The 15,783-nt window shown below is 35.8% G+C and overlaps 1 protein-coding gene across 5 annotated transcripts in view; it reads right to left on the bottom strand.

Annotated features, from left to right (window-relative positions):
* The window catches only part of GHR (growth hormone receptor), a 306,706-nt gene that overhangs the window by 176,116 nt on the left and 114,807 nt on the right, over positions 1-15,783 (bottom strand). The window lies entirely within an intron of this gene.

The following is a 15,783-nucleotide window of genomic DNA, read 5'->3' as shown; positions in this document are numbered from 1 at the left end:
AGAGCCAATTGTGATTGTTTTTTCTGATCATAAGTATACAATACATATTTTGTAGAATTAAGTATTAATATAATGTGAAACAAATTTTGTATTCCTTTCCTATCACTCTTTTTCTAACAACATTTTTAGATAATCAAAAACAGACTCCATATAAAATGCTCTCTCTTTTTTGTTTGTTTTAAGTTTTTTTCCCATTTACCATTAGGGCATCTCTGATACTTGCCAATTATATTACCACTTTTTCTAGCAAATACAGTTTTCAGCAATTTTTGTTTATTCAAATGAAATCAACTGGCTCAGCTAATATTAACCGATCAGAGTGAGTTAATAACTAATACCAAAGGCTGGCCAATAGGAAATGTTTGAAATCGTATACGGGTGGCAGATTTCCCAGCTTGGAGAAATTGCAAGTAAGAAAAGTGGGAGCTAGAGCAAATCATAAAAAAAATTCTACAAAGGACTCTGTGATCTACTGAGGGGGAGAGGGTGGAGAGAGAGAGTGCGATGGAGAGAATGGCTGGGCACAGCAGATCTGATATCCTTATAGTAAATCCCCATTATATGGGGTTACCTAGGCACATCCTCTTCCTTGCTGGCTAAAGGAGTGTAATATCCCCTCACCCAAAAGCAAAAACAAAATGAAAACTATGAATATAAAATTTAATGGCTTCATTTACTAATATTCCATCATATCCTTACTATTGGCCATTCAGATTAATGCTTTTCAAATTGTGGGTCACAATCTTTTCCTTAGGCTGTGGAATCAATTTAGTGGATCAAACCTAACTTTGCTTGCTTTTTTCAGTGAATAGAATAGAACAGAACAAAACAGAATGGCAGCATGCACCCCACATAATAAGGGATAATTTTCTTTGCAGTGAAACTTTTTAATGTATGCATATGTCTATAAGGTCACAAGGTAGACCCAATATGTTCTTACTATGGGCAACAGTCAAAAAATTTGTAAGCCACTGATACAAAATGCTTCAAGTTTTCTAGTGTTATGAATATTGGTGCAATGAGCATCTTTTGGCAGATGAGCCAATTCAGCCTGTATATAAATTTATTGTCTGATGGCTGATTCTCAGAGATGAAATTACTGCCTAAAAGGGGAGAACATTTATGAGATTCTTCATAGATATCATCCAATTACTTTATAAAAACCTGCCCAAATTTAGTCTCAGACCAGACCAGCAGAAAACTCCAGTTTCACTGCATAATTGTTAGCAAAACATTTCTTTTCCTGCAGCTCTGCTAATTTAATGGGCAAAAATGGTCTGCTGTTGTTCTAATTTACATTTATTTGAGAATTAGTTTGGTTGAATATTCTTTGAAACTTTATTCTGAATTACCTCTCTATATCCTCCCACTTTTTGTGGGGTTCCTTTCTTTGTTGGAGCTTCTACTCTTTTCTTTCTAACTTTCACATATCTTTTTAAGGGAGTCCTCTCATTATTCTGCTGGGATAAAGATATGGGAGGAAGATGAAAGAAGAGAGGGAATTTTGATCAGATTGATTTTGTAAGGCTAGCATCAGACTACTTTTAGGCCTTTATCCTTCATTGATTTTAGGAACAAGTGTCTGAAATGGGATAGCCTTAAAAAATAACAAATGACAAAACTGATGGCCAACGTGGCACTGCAAGTTTACACTTTGAACTTCTTCCTCTGTGCCAAACACTGCAAAGATAGGCTTATTTTTTAAAAATTAAGACATTAGTACTGAATAATGTGAAAGAGCAGTTATGAGCCATAAAAGGCAGATTTAGAAGCTTTTAAATAGATATAAGGGGAGTTCCAGAAGGAGAGGAATTGCTTCAACTGAAGAAACAAAAAAGTCAGTTTTGGAAAAAAATTATTACTGAGAATTTTGCAAAATTAAACAGTGGAGTATGTTTTCAGATTAAAAAGCCTAGAGGAATCACAACAATATAAACAAAAATTAAACCCCCTAGGGTATCAGAATAAACAGAAAATCTTTAAAACTACTGGAAAAAAGAAGCAGATTTCCTTCTATGGATCTCTAATGGATACAGTAGACGATTATTATTAGGGAACAACAGATGCCAGAACAAAAATGAATACCTTTAAAATATAGAAGATAAAACCATTAATCTAGAATTCTATACCTAGCTAAACTCTCATTAAAGATTCTGTGTGCGTGTGTGTGTACAAGAGGTCTACCACCTAAAGAGTCTCACTTAAAGAATGACTAAAGGAGCCATTTTGCAGGAAAACAAGAATCAGCTTAAAAACATGTTGAGATTTTCTCAACTGAAAAAAAAAAAAAAAAGAACTTTTCATGACCACGCCAGTCCTTGCCTCTTGGGTTATTGACCCATTTCTCTGTTCCCTTTTAAAGCAAAACTTCTCAACAGAATTATTTTATACTTCCGTTTCCACTTACTCTTTGCCCATTTTTTAAACCCATTCAAATCACTGCTTCAATGAAATAACTTTTGTTATAATTACCCAGGAATTCTACATTGCTAAATGTAATGGTTAAATCTTAGTCATTTCTTTGACTTATCAACACTGAACACATGGATGATTTCCTCCTTTTTGAAAGACTATCTTAATTTGGTATGTCGGATACCATTCATCACTGATTCTCCTGCCTCACTGAGCACTTCATCTTAGTCTACTTTGCTGTTTCCTCCTTATTTTCCCAATCAGTTGGCGCTGAAATAATGCCAAGATCTACCCTTTTCTCTGCTCTTCTCTTCTCTATTTACACTTACTCTCTAGGGTATTTCATTCAGTATCACTGCATTAATAATATCTATATGTTGATGTAGCCCAAATGCATAACTTCAACTCAGACCTCTCCCTTGAACTACAGTCTCATATATCCAATGGATTATTGAGTAATTTCCATGGATGTTTGATAGGCTTTTTAAACTTATAAATCTGTTAGAAACATTTGATTTTACCTTCCTAACCAACTCATTCAACAGTCTTGGCCATTTCAATAAAAAAACAAAACAAAACACATCTATCCTTACAGTTTCAGGCCTTTACTCTGTTCTTTCACTCATACCCTATAATAAAGCTCTCAACTAATCCTCTTAGATGCACCATAAAATTATATCTAGACTCTGATCACTTATTACCACTTCCATCTTTATCTAAGTGGTCTAAGGCACAAATATTACTTATCTGGATTATTATAATAGTTTCTTAGTTGGTCTACATATTTCTATTCATGAATCTTCTTATCCCTAGTGATCTCTCTAAAACTAAGAACACATAAATTTCTTTTTTAAAGACTCTCATGGCGTCCCAGAGTAAATGCCAGAGTCTTTACACTGATCTGAAAGTCTTTCCTGATTTTCCTTCTCCTTCTCTCCATTAACATCTGCCTCCACCTTTGCTACACTCTCCCTTAATAACTCTACTGCAGCAACACTGACCTCTTTAGAGTTCCTCAAAGACTCCAAAGAACATAAGTTTTTCCCACTGCTTGGGTATTCTTCTCCCAGACTTCCTTCAAAAATTGAGTCAAATTTCACCTTATGTGTGAGTTGAGTTCTTTCCCAACTACCTACATAAAATAATGACCCCTTATCCTGTTTTATTTTTCTAAATGCTGCTTATTTTTATTTGATAAATATGTTAAATAAATAAGTTAAATATGATAAATAAATATGTTGACTATTTTTTGTCTCTCTCTCCTAGAATATCAATTATATGAGTTCAGAGGTTGATTATCCAATATAAGAAGGAAGTATCAACATAATACACTGCTTTAATAATGAAAATGAAGGAATCAAATGGCTATTATAACATGTAGAAAATCCATTGTTTTATAATGTAACACTTACTTATGATAAAAGTTCAAGCTAGAAATGAGTTTTCTTAATCTGATAAAAATGTGGCATCCAAAAAACCACATTTAGCATACATAAAGTGAAACTTTTGAATAATACAGCAAAGGATAAAAAGGCTTATTTCAAAGGTTATAGTGCTTATATGATATAATACTACAAGAAAAAAAGTACCAGAAGGAAAAAAAAGATCCTGGGAAACACCAAAGTATATATGGGATCTCAGTATACAAGAAAGAAAGCATTACAAATATGGAGAATGAACAGGGTATTTAGTAAATGGTACTAGGGCAAGTACTTTTCAAAACGAAAAAATATTCACATCCATGCTTTATACCATATACCTAAATAAACTCTAACTGGATTATTATATAAAATATATATATTTTATTTTTATTGATATATATTCACATACCACATACTCATCCAAAGTGTACAATCAATGGTTCACAAACCATCACATAGCTGTGCGTCTATCATTACAATCAACTTTTTCTTCTTTTTTGTGAAAACAATCATATATACTAAAAGACAATAAATTCCAAATTATATCATAACTATTAGCTGTAGAACAGACTTCAGAGTTTGGTATTCCACAATTTTAGATATTTACTTCTAGCTGCTCTAAGATATTGGAGACTAAAATAAATATCAACAAAATGATTCAGCAATCATACTAATTTGTTAGACCCTACCTTCTCTGTATAACTCCACCATCACCTTTGATCTTTCTCCCATTCTGTAAGGGTGTCTGGGCTATGCCCATTCTAATTTTTCATGTTAGAAGGGGCTGTTGATAATATGGGATAGGGAGATAGATTAGTTGATGCTCTGGAGAGGCTGGCCCCTCTGCATTTCAGGACTTATCTGGTCCAGGGACCCATCTAGGTCTCTGGAAAGTTATTTCAAGTGCATGGAACCTTTGTAGAATCTTATAACACCCTAGGTGTTCTTTAGGATTGGCAGGAATGGTTTTTTGAGGTCTATATATTAAAAACAAATATTTTGGGAGAATATTAAAACAATTTAGAGTAGGCATCTGTATATAATATGACTATGGAGAAGGAAATGATTACTTAAGCATGGCACAAAAAGCAGAATAATAAAAACAAATTAACTATGTCAACATTAAAAATTATCTGTGTTAAACACTGTCATGAACAAAATTAAAGCACACTTAAAAGACAGAGAGGCAAAATTTTCAACAGACAAAGGATTAGGATCATATACATATAAGGTATAAATATATACATTAGGATCAAACATGTATATATAACACATATATACAAATACACACATACAGACAAGCACATATTCTATAAAATGATAAAGAGAACAGCCTATTTTACAATGGGTAAAAATAGACAATACAGATAATAGGAAATACAAATGGTTGTATAAAAATAATGCTGAATTTCATAAGTAATCAAGAAAAGAAAAATTAAAACAATGAGATATTCACTCACATTCAACACCTGGAAAATAATTAAATATGACAATCACTAAGTATTGGTAAGGACTTGGGGAATCAAGAGTTCTCATACATTGCAAGTAGGAATGTCAATTCATATGAGCACTTTGGAGAGCAACATGGCACTATACAACAGTATAAAAATGCACATATTCTATAGTACAGCAAATCCAGTTATGTATATTCCAGTGAAACTCTATTACACATGTCCTTGGAGAAATGTATGAAGATTTTATTTCAGTATCACTTATACTAGTAAAAAAAAATGGAATCAATTCAAATTCTGATGAGTATATGAATAGATAAATTGAGGTATTTTTATAAGATGAAGCAATATACAGTAATGAATAAATGAAGCAGGAATATATGTAATAGTAATGAACGAGGACTACTTATAACAACAAGGGTAAATCCTTGTGGTACATTGAATCATGCCTCTCACAAAGACATGTTCAAGTTCTCAACCTCAGTCCTATGAGTGTGGACTCATCTATCAATGGGATCTTCAAAGATTCTAATAAAATGAGGCCAAACTGAAGCAGAATAAGTCTTAATACAGTATGACTGAAGTCCTTACAAGCAATGGAATCTTGGACATGAAAGCAGGAGTAGTGAGTAGGACACAGAATGCCATGTGACAGAGGCAGTGATTGAATTACAGGTTGCTAGCAAGCCACTAAAGACTTCAGAGGAAGCAGGGCCTGGTGAAATCTTGATTTTGAACTTCCTCCAAAACTGTGAAAGAATAAATTCCTGTTGTTTATGCCAATTAGTATATGAAAATATCTGTTGTAGCAGTCTTGGCAAATTAAGAAAAATCTAAAAAAATGTTGGGTGGTAAAAGCAGCAATTGCCAGAATACTACATTCCACATGACATAATATATGTACATTTCAAAATAAACACATGGACTTCCGGGAAGATGGCCGGATAGAGTAGCTCAAGATTAGCCCTGGTCCATGGAAAACCTGGAGAAGGGACAGGAGGGTGGCCGACCTGGGAGAGCCTTCTGCACCACATGAGACAACCGTGGTTGCAGAGGCCGAGGAACTGAGGGGCAGAAGGCTAGAGCCTGGCGTGGAGGCACAGAGCCATGGAGCCCACGGGAGTGCACGGATGGGAGCTCAGGACTAGGAAATAAGCCAGGCTGCGTACTTTGGGTGCTCTACTCTCATTACACTGCTGTGACCCATTACTTACCCCACTTCCCATGTACCTGAACCCCCTCACCCGATCTGATTCTCTGTGCTCCAGGTGCCCCCACCCTACCAGCCCCCAGTGCAGATACCTGCCCCATACCCCCACCCCAAGTGCAGCCCAACCCACATCTCCTGCACCCCTCCTGAGCACTGCCTCCCACTCCCTGTTCCTTGCAGGCTGTTGCCAGCATATAAAGGCTGCAGGCACTAGCCTCCTTACCTAGGCTACCCCTGCCCGCTGCCCATATGTGGCACAGCCTCACTCTGCCCCACCCTGAGCTCTGTGCATCACATCATTCAGCTCCGGAAACTGCACTTTAAAGCAGTCCTAGAACCGTGCATGCACATGGCTGTCAGCCATACTTCCCAGCTCTGAGAAAATGCTGACCTGCATAGCCAGGTCACATCTGTCCCAATAACACAAAGGCATAACAGCAACCTGCTGTCACAGCTCTACACAAGCACACAAAGGGTCCCAGGTCTTGACCAGCACACACCAGGGTTACGACCCCCAGACCCCTGTGGCAGCACAGCTACATACTCCCTGGCCGCTGGGTGCCCAGGTTCACAAGCATCAGTGTAACATCCCAACCTGTGCCTATACCTGCCCTGAAACAAATCACCACACTGAGTGCTCCACCCTGTGCCCTGCTCCCTGCTGTACAACCATCCCACAAACACAAGGCCTTAGACTACTGAAAGAAATCAACTTTCCATGAAGACAGCAGAAGATCACTAAGCATATCACAATGCAGACAGATATAGCCCTGCCTAATAACCACATTAAAATACCAGAGGAGACACAGATGTTGGAACAACTAATCAAAGATGTTCATACAAATCATCTTAATAGAATAAGCAGGATGGCAAATGACGTAAAGGAGATCGAGAAGACAGTAGAAGAGCATAAAGAGGAATTTGAAAGAATAAATAGAAAAATAGCAGACATCACAGAGATTAAAGACTCTGTTGACTGAAATAAAAAACATCCTAGAGGCACACAACACCAAATTTGAAGAGACAGAAGAAAGAATAAGTGATATAGAGGACAGGATAATAGACTTTGAAAACTCAAAACAGAAAATGGAAAAAACTGAATTGAAACTCAGGGAACAATAGTCAAAACAAAAGCAAAAGTACTCAAATATAAGAATCATTGGTATCCCAGAAGGAGAAGAGAAGAGTAAAGGTCTAGAAAGAGTAGTTGAGGATATAATGAGGGAAAACTTCCCAACCCCCATAAAGGACATAAATATACAAGTCAAAGTTAAGTTCAGCGAACTCCAAACAGAAAAAGTCCAAATAGGCTTTCCCCAAGGCACATACTAATCAGTCTGTTAAATGCTGAAGAGAAGCAAAAATCCTGAAAGCAGTAAGAGAAAAACAATCTACTACATACAAGGGAAATCACATAAGACTGACTTCAGATTATTCAACTAGCACACTTGAGGTGAAAAGGCAGTGGTATGATATATTCAAGATCCTAAAAGAGAAAGACTTCTAGCCAAGAATTCTGTACCCACCAAACTGCCCTTAAAAATTGAGGGAGAGATTAAAGTTTTCACAGACAAAGAAGTCCTGAAAGAATTTCTCAACAAGAGACTGGCCCTTCAAGAAATCCTAAAAGGAACTCAGCCAGCTGAAAAAAAAAAAAAAGACAGGAGAGGGAAGTCTGGAGGAGGGCAAAGAATTGAAGAGTACCACTAAGGGTAACTTAAAGAATACAAAGAGAAAGAGGGAAAAGAATATATAGATCTGAAAAATAAAATTAAAAAGTTAAGATGGTCGAATCAAGAAACGCATTTTCAGTAGTAACTTCGAATGTTAACAGACTAAATTTACCAATTAAAAGATACAGATTGGCAGAATGGATGAAGAAACATAATCCAACTATATGTTGCTTACAAGAGACTCATCTTAGAACCAGATAGATTGAAAGTGAAAGGAGGGAAAAAGATTTTCCACGCAAGTTGTAACCAAAAGAAAGCAGGAGCAGTTATACTAATATCAGACAAAATGGACTTTAAATGTAAAGACATCATAAGAGACAAACAAGGACACTGTATACTAATTAAAAGATCAATTCACCAAGAAGACAGAATAATCACAAATTTTTACGCTTCCAATCAAGGAGCTCCAAACCACATGACACAGACATTGGCAAAACTGAAGGGAGTGATAGATGTTTCAACAATAATAGTAGGAGACTTCAAAACATCACTCTCCTCTATGGATAGAACAACCAGACAGAATATGATAAACAAATAGAGAAGTTAAACAACTTGATAAATGAATTAGACCTAAGAAACATATATAGGTCATTATACCCCAAAACACCAGGTTATACATTCTTCTCTAGTGCTCATAGAGTATTCTCAAGGATAGATCATACGCTGGGGCACAAAATAGGTCTTCATAAATTAAAGACATTGAAATTATTCAAAGCACTTTTTCTGGTTACAGTGGGATGAAACTGGATCTCAATAACCATCAAAGAATAAGAACATTCACAAATATATGGAGTTTAATAATGCACATTTAAATAATCAGTGGATCAAAAAAGGAAGTGTTAAAGAAATCAGTAGCAATCTGGAAATGAATGAAAATGAGAACTGAAATGAAAATGCCTATATTAAAAAACAAGAAAGAGTAAAAATCAAGGACTTAACAGCAAACCTGGAGGAACTTGAGAAAGAACAAAAATTAACCCCAAAGCAAGTAGGAGAAGAGAAATAAAAAACATTAAAGTAGAGATAAATGAATGGCAGAACAAAAGAACAATAGAAAGAATCAATAAAAGCAGAAGTTGGTTCTCTGTGATAAATCAATAAAAGTGATGGCCAGTAAAACTGATGAAGAAAAAAAGAGACAGGACACAAATAAATTAAATAAAAAATGAGAAGGGGTGAGTTACCACAGACCCTGAAGAAATAAAAGAAATAATAAGAGGATACTATGAACAACTATATGCCAACAAACTAGACAACTATAAGATGAAATGGACAAACTCCTGGAAACGCAAAAAAAAAAAAACAAGTTACACTGACTCAGGAAAAAATAGGAGATCTCAACAAACCAATCATAAGTAAGATCAAAAATCTTCCTACATAGAAAAGCCCAAGGCCAGATGGCTTCACAGGGGAATTTTATCAAACATTCCATAAAGAACTAACACTAATCCTATCCAAACTTCTCCAAAAAAAAAAAAAAAAAAAATGAAGTAAAAGGAACTCTACCTAACTCATTTTATAAAGCTAATATCATTTTAATACCAAAACTGGGTAAAGATGTTATAAGAAAGGAAAACTATAGGCCAATCTCCCTAATGAACATAGATGCAAAAATTCTCAATGAAATATTAGCAAATCGAATTCCACAGCACTTTAAAAGAATTATACACCATAACCAACTGGGGTTTATACCAGGAATGCAAAGATGGTTCAACACAAGAAAATCAATTAATGTAATACAGCACATTAGCAATCAAAAGGAAAAATCACATAGTCATCTCAATTGATGTTGAGAAAGCACTCAACAAAATTCAGCACACTTTTCGATAAAACACTCCAAAGAGATAGGAATCAAAGGTAACTACCTTAATATGATAAAGGAAATACATGAAAAACCGATAGCCACATCATACTCAATGGAGAAAGACTACAAGTTTTCCCCCAAAGATCAGAAACAATATAAGGATGCCCATTGTCACCACTATTATTTAACACTGTGCTAGAAGTTCTAGCTAGAGCAATCAGGCAGGACAAAGAAATAAAAGACATCCAAATTGGAAAGGAAGAAGTAAAACTCTCATTATTTGCTGATGATATGATATTATACTTGGAAGATCTTGAGAAGTCTACAACAAAGTTACTTGAGCTGATCAAAAAAATTCAGCAAGGTGGTGGAATATAAAATTACTGTGCAAAAATCAGTAACATTTCTAAACACAAGCAATGACCTAGCTGAGGAGTCAGTTAAGAAAAAAATTCCATTCAAAACAGCAACTAAAAGAATCAGATACTTAGGAATGAACTTAACTAGGGACGTAAAGGACTTGTAGACAGAAAACTACATAACATTGCTAAAAGAAATCGAAAGAGATCTAAATGGGTGGAAAGACATTCCCTGCTCATGTATCAGAAGGCTAAATATAGTTAAGATGTAAATTCTCCTCAAATTGATCTATTCAACATAGATTCAACACAGTACCAATCAAAATTCCAACAACCTACTTTGAAAATTTGGAAAAGCTAATTACCAAATTCATCTGGAAGGGAAGAGACCCCGAATAGCTAAAAGCATCCTAAAAAAGAAGAATGAAGTGGGAGGATTAACACTCCCTGACTTTAAAACCTATTATAAAGCCACAGTGATCAAAATAGCATGGTATTGGCACAAAGATAGAAGCATTGACCAATGGAATAGAATTGAGCGTGCAGAAATAGACCACCAAATCTATAGTCAACTAATTTTTGACAAGGCCCCCAAATCCTCTGAACTGAGACAATAAGTGGGCATGGAAGAACTGGATATCAATAGCCAAAAAAACTGAAAGAGTACCCCTATCTTACACCTTACACAAAAATTAACTCAAAGTGGGATCAAACACCTAAGTATAAGAACTAGCACCATAAAGCTTCCAGAAGAAAATGTAAGGAAACATCTTCAAGAATTAGTCATAGGAGGTAGCTTCCTAAACTTTGCACCTAAAGCACAAGCTACAAAAGAAAAAATAGATAAATGGGAACTCCTCAAAATCAAATGCTTCTACACTTCAAAAGACTTTGTCAAAAAAGTGAGGAGCGAGCCAGCTAAACAAGAAAAATATTTGGAAATCACTTATTGGACAAAGGTTTGATTTCTGGTATATAATAAAGAAATCATACAACTCAACAATAAAAGAACAAACAATCCAACTATAAAATGTGCTAAAGATATGAATAGGCATTTTTCTGAAGAGCAAATACAGATGGCTCAAAAGCACATGAAGAGATGCTCATCTTCATTGGCTATAAAGGAAATGCAGACCAAGACTACAATGAGATACCACCTCACACCTATAAGAATGGCTACTATTAAACAAACAGGAAATTATCACTGTTGGAGAGGATGTGGAGAAACTGGGACATTTACGCACTGTTGGTGGGAATGTATAATGGTGCAGCCACTATGGAAGACTGTTCGGCGTTTCTGAAGGAAAGCTAATATTGAGTTGCTCTAGGACCCAGCAGTCGCACTACTTGGTATATACCCAGAAGAGCTGAAAGCAATGACACAAACAGACATTTGCACACTGATCTTCATAGCAACGTTATTCACAATTGCCAAAAGATGGAAACAAACCCAATGCCCATCAACAGACAAGTGAATCAACAAAATGTGATATATAGATATGATGGAATATTTATGTCTTGAATATTAAGTCCTGAAGCCCATGACAAGATGGATGAGCCTTGAGGACATAATGCTGAGTGAAGTTAGCCAGTCAGAAAAGGATGGATATTGTATGATTCTACTTTTATGAACAGCATAAAGATATAATCAGAAGCTGATATTACAGAATATTGGGGACTTAGAGTTACAAAGAAGCTAGAAACGGGTGAACTGTTAGCTAATGGGTTGAACTCCAATGTAAGGGAATAGATAGGATTGAAGGTGGTTCACTAGTGGGTCTATAAGTAGTATCACCATATTGAAGATGAACTAGATTGAAAGGGGTTGTATAGACCTATGTGTCCCACTGATTAACACTAGAAATATGAATTAGTTCTCACAAGGATTACTTCAAAGATATGATTCTTGTATAAAGAGTGTTTAAGTCCAGGGCACGGGGGAAAGCTGCTACAGCATGCTATGAGGTATGTTCAAAAGGGAACCATCAGCACTACCACAGCAACAGCAGAGGTAAATAATGGGGGGAAGGACAAGAGGTAAGAGGAGGTTTAGATTTCCTATTTGACGAGGGTATGTTTATTGGTTTTCTTTCTCTTGGGAACAATGAAATTATCTAAAATTGAGAATGTTGATGGACTGTGGACTTTGGGCCCTCTACATGATGCCTGATGAATGCAGGTTGCTGAAGGATGCACTGACAGAGAAGTAGATTAGTGAATGATGGTGTATACTTATGAACGAAAGTTGTGCTGCTACAAAAAGCAATAAAAAGCATCACTTGCTGAAGCCTGAAATTTGGACTCTCCTAGTCTCAAAACCATGAGCCAATAAATTCCCATCGTTTAAGCCAACCCATTGTATGGTAGGAGTCAAGAAACTAAAACCCCCATTTTATTTTCTCCAGTTATTTTCTGTTCTCTGCCACACCAGAGGAAAGAACTGCCATATATTAGTGTGTGTACAGTCTGTTTATAATCTTGGAAAAATTTCTACATGTATGTAACATGCCTATTACATAAATGAAATACATTCACTCCTGACATCTCTTCCAAGCCCAAGACATAAGATCTATCATTTTAAACATTCCATTATTAATAGTGAGTAAAAATGGAGCCAAATCCATTCACAGAAGCAAAAGAAAAATGGACAGATGGAGGGACTCTGCAATCAATCTTCCCTAACTTGAATACACCAGCCCCATATTTCTTACCCACTCACTTTCATGCAGGTTGTTAAATCCAGACTTGGCCTAACAGATTTGTCTTCAGGACTCAGGCATCTGTTTGGTCGTAGAACAACAGGAAATGGCCGAAGCGGCCTTCACTGTTGAAACAAGGTACACAGCCCTGCTTTCTCTGATGTGGCAGATAATGATGAGATGGTCAGGATTATAACAAGTAAGAGGGGATTTGTACTGAAGTGTAAGTTTTAAAATATTCTTACTGGTATTAAATCAGCTGACTGTGGTCTGTTACATCATGAGAAGTACCTCTAATTACACAGCTGGACCATCCAGGTTGAATCCCATCACAGTGAAATTCCATCAAATTGTTTTACTTAGTTTGCTTTCTCGCTTAATTTTCTCAAATGATTTTCCACTGCTTAGAATCCAGAGCTCTTGGGTGGCAATCAAGGCCACACACAAGCCGGTCCCAGTATTTCCCTCTACATTCATACTATTTGTTGCATTCATACTATTTGCTGCATGGATAAATCCAAGATCTTTTCAAGATGCTCAATACTACTTGGAGTCTCCTCCATTTTCCCTGCTCTCTACATTTCTGCACAAATCAGCTCTTTTCACCCCAAAAATCTTCCAAGCTTTTCAGCTCCATCTGAACTGTCATTACTTTCATGAAAGATTTCCTCAGTTACTAAAGGAGGTGAGATTTCTCTGTGCTCTGAAGTTCCACTGTGCTTACTTTGTAACTCTTTCACTGTGTTTATCACAGTCTGCTAATGACAGCCAGGTGTGTGTTGTCTTCTCCTTACCAAGCCATAAATTCCCTGAGGATGGTAGAAGCTTATAAAATACATTTTGCATTAAATTGACATTGTTTAATACTGCAAATGGTATCTGGAGACTGGGATCATGTGCTTTAAAAAACAAACAAAAAATCATCCAGAGCTTTTCGGCTCTGCCTTCTTATTTCCTAGCCCCCAAAAGGAAATAGATATAAGATTTCAGAAGCAAAACTTCACCTTTGTTTCCTCTACTATCCTGCAAAATTCCTAGTAAGTTAAACACCCTAATAAAATATTCCTTTCAGCTTCCAGTAAATAAGGTCTTGGTTTATAGAAGTTTAACCAACTACTTTACCAAGAGGTGTACAATCTTTGGGATTTAAGACTCTTCATAAAAATAAGAGAAATAACTTAGGGGATGAGAAAAGTTGCCCAACAAACAACCACAATGGCAACAAACCTTGGCAGCAGTGAACAATGCTGTCTAGAGATAAAATCCCTTATTCAGGATGAGCTATGAGTGATGGCAGGATTGAGGTGGTAGAGGGATGAAAATCAGAGGTCAGAGAAAAATACTTAAAGATAAACAGTATAAATAAGTGTATTGTCTAATAGAAGTAGATCACCATAATTAATACTGTTGCCAGAGAGAAAAACGTAGAAAAATTATGGCACATCCAAGCTATTAAGTCTGAATTTATCTGTATTTACATGGTTACTTTTAAGCTCCAAGTAGAAAATGTCTTTAATCAAGATATTTAGACCTGTTGAAAACGGAAAATATTTGTGCCACCGCTTCTGGAAAGTACAAACATGAATAATCTTCTTATATAATGGATGAGAAACGTTTTTTGATAAATGAATTTTTTTTTTCTTTTGTTGATAGAAATTTGGCAGTCAACGTGCACCTTCCTTTACATACAAAGTCGCTCAATCAACCACTGGTCTTTTCCTACAATCTAGTAATCTGTATTCCCCCTAATAGAATAATGACACGGATGTTTTCCTATGTGCAATACAAAACTAAGAAACAATGGGATACTTATTTTGACTCAGAGACATTGGTCAAAGATCCCATCTATGTTTCCTCTTCATAAAAGCCTGCTTACAAATTCATGTCACTAAAAAAAATCAAGCTGAGAGAGAACCATGATTTGGGCCTTTATTTTTTTATTTTTGGCTAAATGCTTTAATTTGGAGAATGCACAAAATTACTTTCAAAATTATTTAAAATGGCTCAGAGAACCCATAGACCAGCCAAAACCTTTCAACCTCAACTTACTTCCAAAGATTGGTTGTTTGTTCCAATTTAAATAGTTAAGAACTAGATGAATAAATTTCATACAGTTAGAATTCTCAATCCAAGTAACATCCTGCTTTCTAAAACTATTTTTTTCTCCTCCTATTTTTTTATTCCTAGCAAAGCAAAAAAAGTAAAGTTGAAACAAAATCAACCTAAGCATTCTGAAAAATATGTACCAAAAGTGTCTTCAGTGATCTTTTGTTTAACTAGGCAAGCTCTTTGGAAGATGGAAATCAATAGTAAGAAAAACTGTAAAGCTTTCAAAAAGTTTTGGAAAATTTTCAAAGAAGATGAAAGGCATAAATTGCTTTGTAAACCTGAAGTAAAATTCTAAATTATGCCAGTAAGCCAGTATATATGATGCCTGAAATGCCAAGACTAAGAAATATGGATTTTATACTGAAAAAATGTAAAAGTCTCATCAACTATAGTTTCATGGTATAGACCAAAGGTATCTTGGATCCAGGAAATGCTCTCATTTAATTTGAAAATGGGAGACATGCTTCTTAATGCCCATTGTTGCACAAAGGCAGAAAATCCACAGACAAAAAGAATAGAAAAAGGTTTGGGCCAGAACCAAGACCAAGGCAAACTCAAGAAAAGTTGACGATTCTTGCAAGAGGA

The sequence above is a fragment of the Tamandua tetradactyla genome, chromosome 9, assembly GCF_023851605.1.
Source record: "Tamandua tetradactyla isolate mTamTet1 chromosome 9, mTamTet1.pri, whole genome shotgun sequence".
In the NCBI taxonomy this organism is placed as follows: domain Eukaryota; kingdom Metazoa; phylum Chordata; class Mammalia; order Pilosa; family Myrmecophagidae; genus Tamandua; species Tamandua tetradactyla.
This window is presented reverse-complemented; position numbering and strand designations above follow the sequence as displayed.